This window comes from Perca fluviatilis, chromosome 5 (genome assembly GCF_010015445.1).
Source record: "Perca fluviatilis chromosome 5, GENO_Pfluv_1.0, whole genome shotgun sequence".
Lineage (NCBI taxonomy): Eukaryota > Metazoa > Chordata > Actinopteri > Perciformes > Percidae > Perca > Perca fluviatilis.
Genome location: NC_053116.1, coordinates 36,745,992 through 36,757,526, shown reverse-complemented (window position 1 = coordinate 36,757,526; position 11,535 = coordinate 36,745,992).

The following is an 11,535-nucleotide window of genomic DNA, read 5'->3' as shown; positions in this document are numbered from 1 at the left end:
ATAGTTGATCAGTCAACATATAGATAGCCTCGCATTGCCAGCTCTATCTTCAAATTACATCCGGCCACTTCAATTAAAACATCAGCAGTCTTAATCACTGGCCTCATTCACTTAAATATGTTCCGTTTGCTTTCATTGGCGAGATGATCCATCCGTCTTTTATTGTCCTCTGAGCTGCAATCATCTCGCTCCCAGCATGCCTTTGTTCTAGCGGCCTGTTCTTATCAGACAATTTAAATGTCCCTCTGTCCCTGAGAGCTGCTAATGCCGAAGATGGTGACGTCTGCTCAAGTTAATTAGTGAGTGTGCCCTCATCTGTGAGATGTGACAAACTCGTTAGCAGCTGAGGCTTGTGTCGTTTCGTGTTGAACTGAAAGCTGCAGACGCACACGGGGAATGTGGTCAAAAGTCTCTGGTGTTGATCGTCATCCCTGTTGAGTAGACTGAGTCAGGATCTGATAGAGTGACCACAGCTGTCACAAACATGTCAGGTGGGCCATTCCTCTGTGTGCAATTGATCCAAATAACCCTTGGTGTTCCTGTGGCTGTCAGAGTTGCAAACATGCCGGTAGCACAAAGTTCTTCTTTTAGACGTGCCATTGTCAGGGTGCAACCGTAGACTGCTAATATTTACAGTCTATGGGTGCAACGCATTCTCTTGAACTGGTTCATACTAGGGCTCGGCGACGTGGAGATAATGTCGGGTTGACAAATGGTGCTTTCACAAAATATTTACACAATGACATTTTGAAGAAATAATCATAAGTAAACTGGATATAATGATTAAGTGGGTAAAGGCAAATAAAAGAACAGCTAGAAAGTTCTGGTGAGCTCAGAAAATAACATCAATTTTATGCACACCCGTCGCTATGGGCGGGCCATAGGGGGCCGGGCCCGCCCCCAAAAATGCTTGTGCCCCCCCACTTGAGGCACAGACCTCTTAAAAAAATTACTTTAATTTTATATTATCATAGTTGCTAATTTTGTGTTGCATTAATGTTGCATTCTTTATCATTAAAACATTAAAAATATAAATAAACAATGGTGTGATTTTTGTTTGATTGATGGGAATCTACACAACAGCCTATCACGGCCTTACTAAAAAGAAAGTTAGGCTACGACGTGACGTAGCCTACGTCAGTGTAGCCGCTCAACAGTTACCGCACATTTTTGAAAGCTGGATGAGTTTTCGCCGGCTTACTCGCTTCAGTTCGTCATGGATATCCGTAAGTAGTTGAAAAGCCCACCAACATTCTCCTCTGCCAAATTGGATACGACACCGACGCCTCCTGATGTTGTCGTTGGAGAAGGAGCCCCTGGACGACAGTCTGAGCCTGATGCTAGTAGCTCCGTGGAGCCCGACCCTGGGCCTGGCAGGACCTGCAGGTCAAGTGCAACTGCGACTGGGGCAGCATTTGGGCCACAACTAACTGTTGAATCAGGGGGTGTGACGGACAAACCCAAACAGGTTGTGTTGAGGAAATATCCAGTCAAAATGTTTGGTTAAAAAAAAACGATAATTTTCCTCTAGCTGGTATTTGAACAGGGACTAGCTTGCGTAGGCTACTTGGTGGAAAAGGACTCCGCATTTTGTTATGCCTGCAGGAAATTCACATCTGTATCATCGGACGCGACCTTCTTCATTAAGGGGTTTAAGATTTACAGACAAGGGCTTAAATAAGCATGCAGCTTCAAATGACAGGAGGGACTGAAGAGAGGACATGCTGCCTCCACTCAAGGTATCGGTAGGTTCAAAGTGTGTGTGTGTGTGTGTGTGTGTGTGTGTGTGTGTGTGTGTGTGTGCGTGCGTGCGTGCGTGCGTGCGTGTGTGTCTCATGGCACATGCATAGCAATGTATATCCTTCTGTTGACTGCTTTAAAATGCAATGTTTGAGATGCTTCTGGTGTTACATCTAATATGTTGTATAGTCAAGTGTTTTATGGATATTCATAACATTGCTTCTATGTAGGCTAATGTGTTGTAGGCTATATAGGCTTCCTGGTCATATTGCTGTTGGTTATGTTTAACGTGATGATTACGTGCGAATAGTATAACAAGAGTATATGATTATTATAAATATACGTACTGTACGCTAATAATAATTGTGCCCTCCCATGTATTTCATATGCCCCCCTTAAGACTGAGGTCTGGCGACGGGTCTGCTTTTATGTAATGCAGCCTTTAATTAAAACCAGGAAAAGACAACACGTTTGTCATATTATGATATCCAAACATTTAAAACGATAACTAGTCTCATATATCGGCGTTGCTCTATACATGATCCGGAGGACCCCCATGAAAACGAGATGTTGCATCTCATGGGGCTGATCCTCTAATAAATGTTCATAAATAAATAAATAAATATAATATCGATATTTTGCCCAGCCCTAGTTCGTACGATATCGTACGAAAATGTATTCACGGGCGCCTTGGCAGCTCACCTGGTATATATATATATATATATACACACACACTACCATTAGTATAAGGGAAGTCTGGATTGTATTTGTTCCTGCAGCGCCATGGGAAAACTAGTTTATGTTTGCGGGGATTTTAATGAATGACTTGGATGGGGAAATTTGCATTTTTAGTATCACCTTGAGACTGGTGAATAATGATCTCACTCAAGACCACTGGAACTGAATTAAGGTGCACAAAGGAAATTGGAAAATGCAATAATGGGAAAGGATGGTTCATCCAAACACAGACACGTCTTTAAGTTATGGTTTAATTTTTCAGGGTTGACAGTAAATTAGAGATCATAAATGAAACAGAGAATTTGTTTGGTTTCCTCTCATTCTCTGTAGTTTTTGAGGCACCATGTTCTACTGATGTTGTGCTATGGCTACACTGCTAGTTCATTAGGTACTTCTTGTTAAAACTAATGCAGTTTAAAACATTCACTGTCAAACCATTTTTTTTGTTGTTTGGGTTATTTGGGGCCTCTTTATTTTGCCAATTTCATAAATAAATTATATAATACAATATTTAGTGGCCTGATTTATGCTATCTTTGTTTATTGGTTACATAGAAAGTTATCTATCATGTTTTTTAGATGTTAGTGTTGTTAAATTCATTGGTGTTATCAGTGAGACTTTTCTCTGTCCATTAACAATGTATAATCCCAGGGCTTTGCGCATTCGTAAAAGATTATTATTATCTTATTCATGTCATAGCTCCTTTGTTTTGTAACATTGGGTTTGTAAAGAGGAGATACATCTAAATTATTATTATTTTGGCATTAAAATCCCCCACATAAGACAGAGCCAGGCGACTGGAAGTGAAGTATTTCTTTCTGATCTGATATCTTCATGAAGATATTCTTTGGAATAATAGGGGGAGCTTGAAGGTGGTGAATACATAGCACACAAAAAAACACATCTTTTCACAGCATGGCATCCCTGCTTTAATTCTCTTCTTCTCTCTGCTGCTATCAGCTGTCATTTCAGGCAAAGCGCGCCACCCTCCTCCTCCTCTCCTTCCACGTCCAGTCATCGTCACCCACGGCACCCGTCGGGTCCTTCAGTCCGGTCTTCTGGCTCCTTCACCACCACCACCACCACCAGTGTCTAGACTCCATCGGGGTGGATATGCCTTGGCTTCTCTACCCCTTTAAAATTATTTTTATAACGATGGAGTCTAATCTCCAAAGACTCTGTACATTTCATATTGGGCATATGTACAAATAAACCTTTGCATATTTGCAACGAAGTCTCTCCTGATTGAAATATGTAGTGCGTCACAATAAAGTATTTAATGACATTTTATGACATGGTGCTCCTTGGATGCTTTTATATAGACCTTAGTGGTCCCATAATACTGTATCTGATGTCTCTTTTATATAGACCTTAGTGGTCCCCTAATACTGTATCTGAAGTCTCTTTTATATAGACCTTAGTGGTCCCCTAATACTGTATCTGAAGTCTCTTTTATATAGACCTTAGTGGTCCCCTAATACTGTATCTGAAGTCTCTTTCCCGAAATTCAGCCTTGGTGCAGAATTACAGCCACTAGAGCCAGTCCCACAATGGGCTTTCCTTAGGATGTCCAACTGACCAACTGCCACTTTGCTCGTTTGAAAGCCATGATGTCTCTCTCTCTCTCATGGGGGGGTCAAATTCTCTGGGTGGGCAAAGCAGAGAAAGGGGAGGTAACCTTGCTCCTTATGACCTCATAAGGAGAAGATTCCAGATCGGCCCATCTGAGCTTTCATTTTCTCAAAGGAGAGCAGGATACCCAGGGCTCGGTTTACACCTATCGCCATTTCTAGCCACTGAGGGACCACAGGCAGGCTGGGGGAACTCATATTAAAGTGAAATTTTCATGCCATGGGATCTTTAAATGCATCCATTGAACTGAAACTACCTTAATGATTCTAAACAGACTCTTCCAAACATATCGTTTTCAGTACTGCATCTTCTGGTACAAGAAGTGGCATTGTGTAGTGTATTTATTTTATTTATTTAACCTTCATTTATTCAGGGAAGGTTCACTGAGAGGCAACCTCTCTTCTGCAGGAACGCCTGCAAGCTGGAAGCTGCCCAGTACAACCACAGTCTGATCTGCTGGCCACTGAGCAGCTCCACTGGAGCGGTTGGAGGTTAAGGGCCTTGCTCAAGGGCACCTCAGTGGTGGTAATGAGGGAGGGACAAGCGCTGTTCTTTCACTTTCCCCACCCAGATTTTATCCTGTCTGTCTGGGGATTGAACCGACGAACCTCCCGGTCTCTAACCTTTAGGTCACCGCTGCCCTTTAGGCCACCACTGCCCTACTACGTTTTGTGTCATTAAACATATACAGCGGTGCCCCGTATTTCCATTTTTAGTTACAATAACTTTGTGCAGCTTGTCTATCAACTTCTCAACTCAACTAAGATCCTTCCTCTGTCGTAAGGACTTGGAGACTGTTATTCTTATTTTGTCTCGTATTGACTGTACTTGTTTTTAAGGCATTACATGGATGGCCCCTTTATACTGTATATTGCTGATCTCCTTACCCTACATCACTCCTCCAGGAACCTAAGATGGTCTAATCAGTTCCTTTTAGCTCTTTCACAGTCTCGGATGAAAACAAAGGGTGATCTTCTCCGTTGTGGCCCCCGAGACTCTGGAACAAACTTCCCATTCATATTAGGTCCTCCCCTACTGCCGAGATCTTTAAGTCTAGTCTTCAAACCCATTTTTATTCTTTGGCGTATGATTGAGTTTAGGGACATTTGTATAGAAGTCTGTTGTTTGTATGATGTTCATTGTGTCTATATTTGTATTGTCTTCCTTTGTTTTTATAGCATAATATAACTTTGTACAGCACTTTGTTCAGCCTAGGTTGGTTTTAAATGTGCTCTATAAATACATTGACTTGACTCAACTACTTCTATTGACACCTTATAGTGAATCTGTATTTTTCATCTTGAGTGCCATGTCTTGATGTGGGTTGTTCAAACTGCTTTATATCAATTTGTACTACAGACGTTTTCATTTCACGGCATGATGCAGCCCAGATACCGCTGACGACATAACTGCTTTTCTGTTTGATGCTACCTTTTTTTAGGTAATCGTTCATTTCTTACACTGCCCTGTAACTTTGATTCTTGTATTTCATACCTGTCTTATTCTATTCAAGCTGTTTTTATAGTCTCTTTAACAAATGTTTTTAATAGTTTTTAACCGCTCTTTAACGTTTTATGTAAAGCACTTTAAATTGCGTTGTTGCTGAAATGTGCTGTGCAAATAAAGCTGCTCTTCCTTGCGCCGTACTATTTCAGGTTTATCTGAGAATGTCTGATAAACATACGGCTGTTACTTTACGTTTCCCAAATCAGACCAAAGGAGTGCTGTGAAAAGTATTGCCCTACATTTACCGTACAGACAGCCAGTAATATTCAAGTCTGGTTCTTAAAGGTCCCACATGTAAATAGTGAGATTTCTGTGGTCTTTTTTGATTATAAAGCATCAAAACGCTGAGAGAAATTCACAGCCCATATTCAGAAACTGTGCCTTTAAACGAGCTGTCAAGACTTCCGTACAGTTGTGATCACAATTATACTATATATAGGTAGAAAGTGCCGCTACAGTGCCGTTACAGTCATTCCCCGGCTGCATATACGCGGAGAGTGCAGATCACGGATGCATAATAAGACATGGTTACAGAGTTTGATGCAGAGCCCCGTTCATTCCTACGAGAGTTGCTCAGTGGCACATACGGCAAAAACGTTTCTAAGCTTCTAAGTTTACTTCCGTGATAGGATTGAGTACTCGAGTTAGTTACACGCTAAAACAAATTGAGACACACAGCTGGAGAAATGATCCTGACTGGTGCTGGCTAACGCCGTTATGCTATAACACACGCTAACTGCTAACGTTACCGGAGAAGCGGGCTAACGTTATCTCGGCAACAACCACAGTGACAGACCTATCACAGAAATCGCAAGTTTGACTTCCTCATAATGGAAACATGCAATTTAACTTTGTTAACTCTGTTTTTTGACAAAACATGCAAGAATTAAATCCCCCTTCCAATATAGTGCTACTCAGCCAGCCATGCCAAAACACTAATGTGTGAACTTCAATATTTAATGGAAAATAATCTTAAAATGAAATAAAACACAGGGCTTTCAAGCCAGGGAGCGGAGTTCACTTTGTGGCTAAAACATAATACTTTCCCCCAGGAAACGCTTGTTTGTTCCTCGAGGGTTTTAATCCAAAACATGATTTTGGTGTCTAAACTTAACTGTCATCGCCGCATAACGCTCACTTTTTCAGGCTAAACTCAACTTCTATGGCCCCTGAAAGCACCGTCATCTGGCGGTGCCTGTAGCCGGCTCACAGTCACCTATTGGCGGCTAAACACCTGCCGCTGGTAGCCGGCATCCCAGAGCTCTGTAGCGGCTAAATACAACCAGCAAGTGCTGTTCTATCGCTAGCTCACGTTACAGCGCTTTACTAAGTTGAAAATACTTCTATTTTAGGTATATAATGTCCGGAAGTAGCATTGATCACTTTGAGGGGGGGAACGATTTTGTCCCCACCGCGGGTAAAAATAATTCAGGTGAGGCAGGGATATATATAGACCAGGAAGGGGAAATCCCACGCCCTGTATGTATATATCTATGATCATTGACATAGCCAGCATATACTGTAGCTAACCCTGACATCGGCAACCTGGAAACCCATGTCAAACTATCTCCAGTATTTTGAATTTGGACTGCAGTACCCATTTTAAACGTTGGCTGTGAGTATTATATATTGCTCCTTAAACATTCATATACATTTGACATCACCATATATATTTGATATGGTGAACATCTTAGCAAACATTATACTAAGTATGTACACAGCATGAAAAAGGAGGACATTCACTTTAGGGGTTACCAACCACCATTGGCGATTTTAGACCCTTTTTAAGGTGGCTCAAGACCCCCTAAATTTCATCTCAGCCCCCCTAAACATTATAATACTGAAATATGTATATTTTTTAAATAAATGTTAATGCTTCAAGTGAGAGTTTGCAAACTTGTCTGTTAGTGACAGAAGAACAATTACAGGTTAAAAGGGCTTGAAACTGGTTTAATATCCTGTGAGTCTGTCGCCGATACGCACCTGTAACCCAGTCAAGGAAAAGGATTAACAGAAACGTAGTGTTGGCCAATCAGAGGAGGTCGTGCCAGACTCCCGCCTTTGGCTGAGTCTCTATCTGATCTGTCACAGGGAGAGCAGGAGACGGCTGTGAAGTTTAACATCGGTAGTCCCCAGAGAAGAAGTTGGTCATTTCATGGCGCAGATTAGAACCCAAATTGAAACGTAAGCATCTAAAATTGCTGAAAGTTAGAACATTGTATCAAATTGGTTGTTATTACTGTGACTTATGAAGGGTCATGTTTAGTTCCATCATGGTGTTAATAGTGTCAAAGGGGGGGGGCGGGGGCACTGTATCCGTGTTACATTAGGGGCTGAGCCCCCCTGAAGGTCTGATCCTAGGATCGCCCCTGCCAACCAAACAATCTCTCCCCACAGAACTATATCAACAACTTGACAAGAAAAGACAAGCGAGCATGACTTATTAACCCAATATATAATTTATTCAGAATTTGACCCCTGAGTGAAATCCATACAGCACCGATCCATCCAAACCCTGTACCACCACCGGCTAATAAAACCCACAGGGCTGTGCGTCTATATCTAAGAGTAGAATAATGATGTCCCTGGGATCAATAAAAGATGGAAGAGAAGAAGCTTTTAATTAAACTGAGCAGGAGGGGTGGGGGATTTTATCTTACCCAGGGCTGCAGATATATGAGAAAAAGTGACTCCATCATTACAATTCATGATGAGCTGATTTGAGTAATGCAGATTCACACCTCTGTTTACTCACCCGCATAATGGGTTTTACCATTCCTATTCAAATGTGACTTCATCGAAGGCGTCTCGCCTCATTGATAGCCGACGTCTCCAACCAGTCCTCCGAACCATGGGACAACATGGGTCATTTATTTCTCCCCTCTCAGTGGTTTCCCCTAGCTTTATGGCTAGAAGACTCTTCTTCTAAAGCCTCATTTTTACTATACCCCTGCATCACTGCTTAGACAGCAGCAGTATGAAATAACTGATGTGTCCACCTGTAGCGTGAGGGCTTGTGTCTGTCAGCATGAAGAGAAACAGTCAGCAGGCTGAAACCAGCATCTGCCACTGTGACGATAAATCAAAAGACCCACAGTGTGACGTCTGTGAGGTGTGTGTGTGTGTGTGTGTGTGTGTGTGTGTGTGTGTTCTACCAATCACATTCTTTATTCCAGAAACATCAGATCTGGCTTTTTGGTGTGCTGTAATATATGGAAAAAGAGGCTACAAGTGTGCATATAAACTGGTATTCAATAGTTTGAATGGAAAAAATCGGATGCACAGTTCAGGGCTCATTGAAACGATTTAAAGTGCTTATATCATGCTCATTTTCAGGTTCATAATTGTATTTAGAGGTTATATCATATTTTTGTTGTACTGCACATTGCTGCAGCTCCTCTTTTCACCCTGTGTGTTGAGCTATCTGTTTTAGCTACAGAGTGAGACATCTCACTTCTGTAACATCTTTGTTGGGAGTCGCACATGCTCAGTAGCTAGGTAAGGACTACTAGCCAGTCAGAAGCAGAGTATGAGGGCGTGTCCTGACAGTACCTAGGTAAGGACTACTAGCCAGTCAGAAGCAGAGTATGAGAGCGTGTCCTGACCGTAGCTAGGTAAGGACTACTAGCCAGTCAGAAGCAGAGTATGAGAGCGTGTCCTGACCGTAGCTAGGTAAGGACTACTAGCCAGTCAGAAGCAGAGTATGAGGGCGTGCCCTGACAGTATATAGGTAAGGACTACTAGCCAGTCAGAAGCAGAGTATGAGAGCGTGTCCTGACCGTAGCTAGGTAAGGACTACTAGCCAGTCAGAAGCAGAGTATGAGGGCGTGCCCTGACAGTAGCTAGGTAAGGACTACTAGCCAGTCAGAAGCAGAGTATGAGGGCGTGTCCTAACAGTAGCTAGGTAATCACTACTAGCCAGTCAGAAGCAGAGTATGAGGGCGTGCCCTGACAGTAGCTAGGTAAGGACTACTAGCCAGTCAGAAGCAGAGTATGAGAGCGTGTCCTGACCGTAGCTAGGTAAGGACTACTAGCCAGTCAGAAGCAGAGTATGAGGGAGTGCCACGCTAGCAGCTAGGCGAGCATTATAACGTGTGTTACAAAGTGACCACGTTTGTCTCTGAAGTAAAGGCTGGACTACAGTAGAGCTGTTTGGAGCAGTTTGTGAACAGAGTTTTCTGTTGAGATGGTAAGTCCCTTTGGGGGGGATTTGGGGCTTTTTCACTTTGTAAACGTGCACAAAAAAGCCAAAAAGCGTAATACGAGCACTTTAAAAAAAGACGTGTTACCTTTCTTAGACTGTTATGCAAACACCCTGGATTTATGACCCTCCTCATCTCTACCTCTACCACTGGTTTCTGTTTCTGTTGCAGTTTTCTATAGAAAAATTAATAAAAACAATTAAAACTCAATATTTTGATTTGGGAATACCACCTGACTTCTAACTAGTAGCCTGATTATGAGATTGTAACCAGATTTTATTTTTTGCCATATTTATTTAATTTACTGATATTTAGTTTGATTGTTTTATTTAAATAATACTACTGTACTTTTTGACTGCTCAGCTTGTACATTTTTAATTTTTCACATTCCTTGTGACAAGGACAACTTATTCTTTGACTTAAATGTTATTTCACTATCTGACCTTCTCATCTTATTTGTCTTCTGTAAGCTGTACCATATGAGCTGTTGTTTGTCATAATTGCAAATAATACATTTAAATTTCAAAAAATAGATATTTTGCCATCAATGACATTGGTGATGATACGATGCACAGTTAATGGCACCACAATGATGATTAAAGTGTCTTGTTGACATTTCCACCATTCAAGCCTGGCTTCTTTTTGTCCATGAGTGAATCACTGTTGCGTCTAGACTGTATTTTATTATTTTTTTAAATAATGATGTGTCTGTTATTAGATAGAAGAAAGTGGATGAGTGAGAGTGCACATCACATAATGTTCTGTTAACAACTGATTCTGATGATTTTAAAACATTTCAACCAGACATTTTGACCACAGTGAATCAGGTTGTTTTTTTTATATTGTGTAACAACAAAAAGTAAAACTACGTACTGCAAAAGTCAATAAACATATAATGTAATATAGAATTATTAAAATAGAAATAGGAGAAAATACTCAAAATATGTTCAATATATCTGTTTTAAAATGAAAGAAGTGTGCAGTTTTTATGCAGAATGTGGAAAATATTTACAAGGGATTGTGCAAAAGTTCACAGTATGAAATATAAAGAATATGTGCATCTAGTGTTATTTAACACATCACTGTCAAAGTCTATTTTGGGATGAATTCATCAATCCATGGGGACTAAGCTCTCCTAATATATACCACCATGTTCTCATATTATCACATTGAGTAATTTAAAGTCTGTTTCATAATGTTCCCACTTTACAGTTTTAAAAAGAAAATACAAATTGTCAATTTGAAAGTCTCTGAAATACTCTTTTGGTTTCAATCCCAACTTGTTGGATACCAGTCTGATGGCTTTTCTAAGCCATGACCCCAAATTGAGTAAAATAAACAAAAATATAATCCAAATTCTAAATAACAAAATAACAAATCTCGTTTGAATCTGACCGTGATTCACACTGAGCCATGTGTAACAGAACTGCTGCTATTACCTAAGAGAAGACACCCAGGACCATTGTTAGGCTAACAGCGCCACCTGCTGCAATTAAAGTAGGCCTACTCCTTCGTGTAAAGATAGATAGATAGATAGATAGGTAGGTAGATAGATAGGTAGATAGATAGATAGATAGGTAGATAGATAGATAGATAGATAGATAGATAGATAGATAGATAGATAGATAGATAGATAGATAGGTAGGTAGGTAGGTAGGTAGGTAGGTAGGTAGGTAGATAGGTAGATAGATAGATAGATAGATAGATAGATAGATAG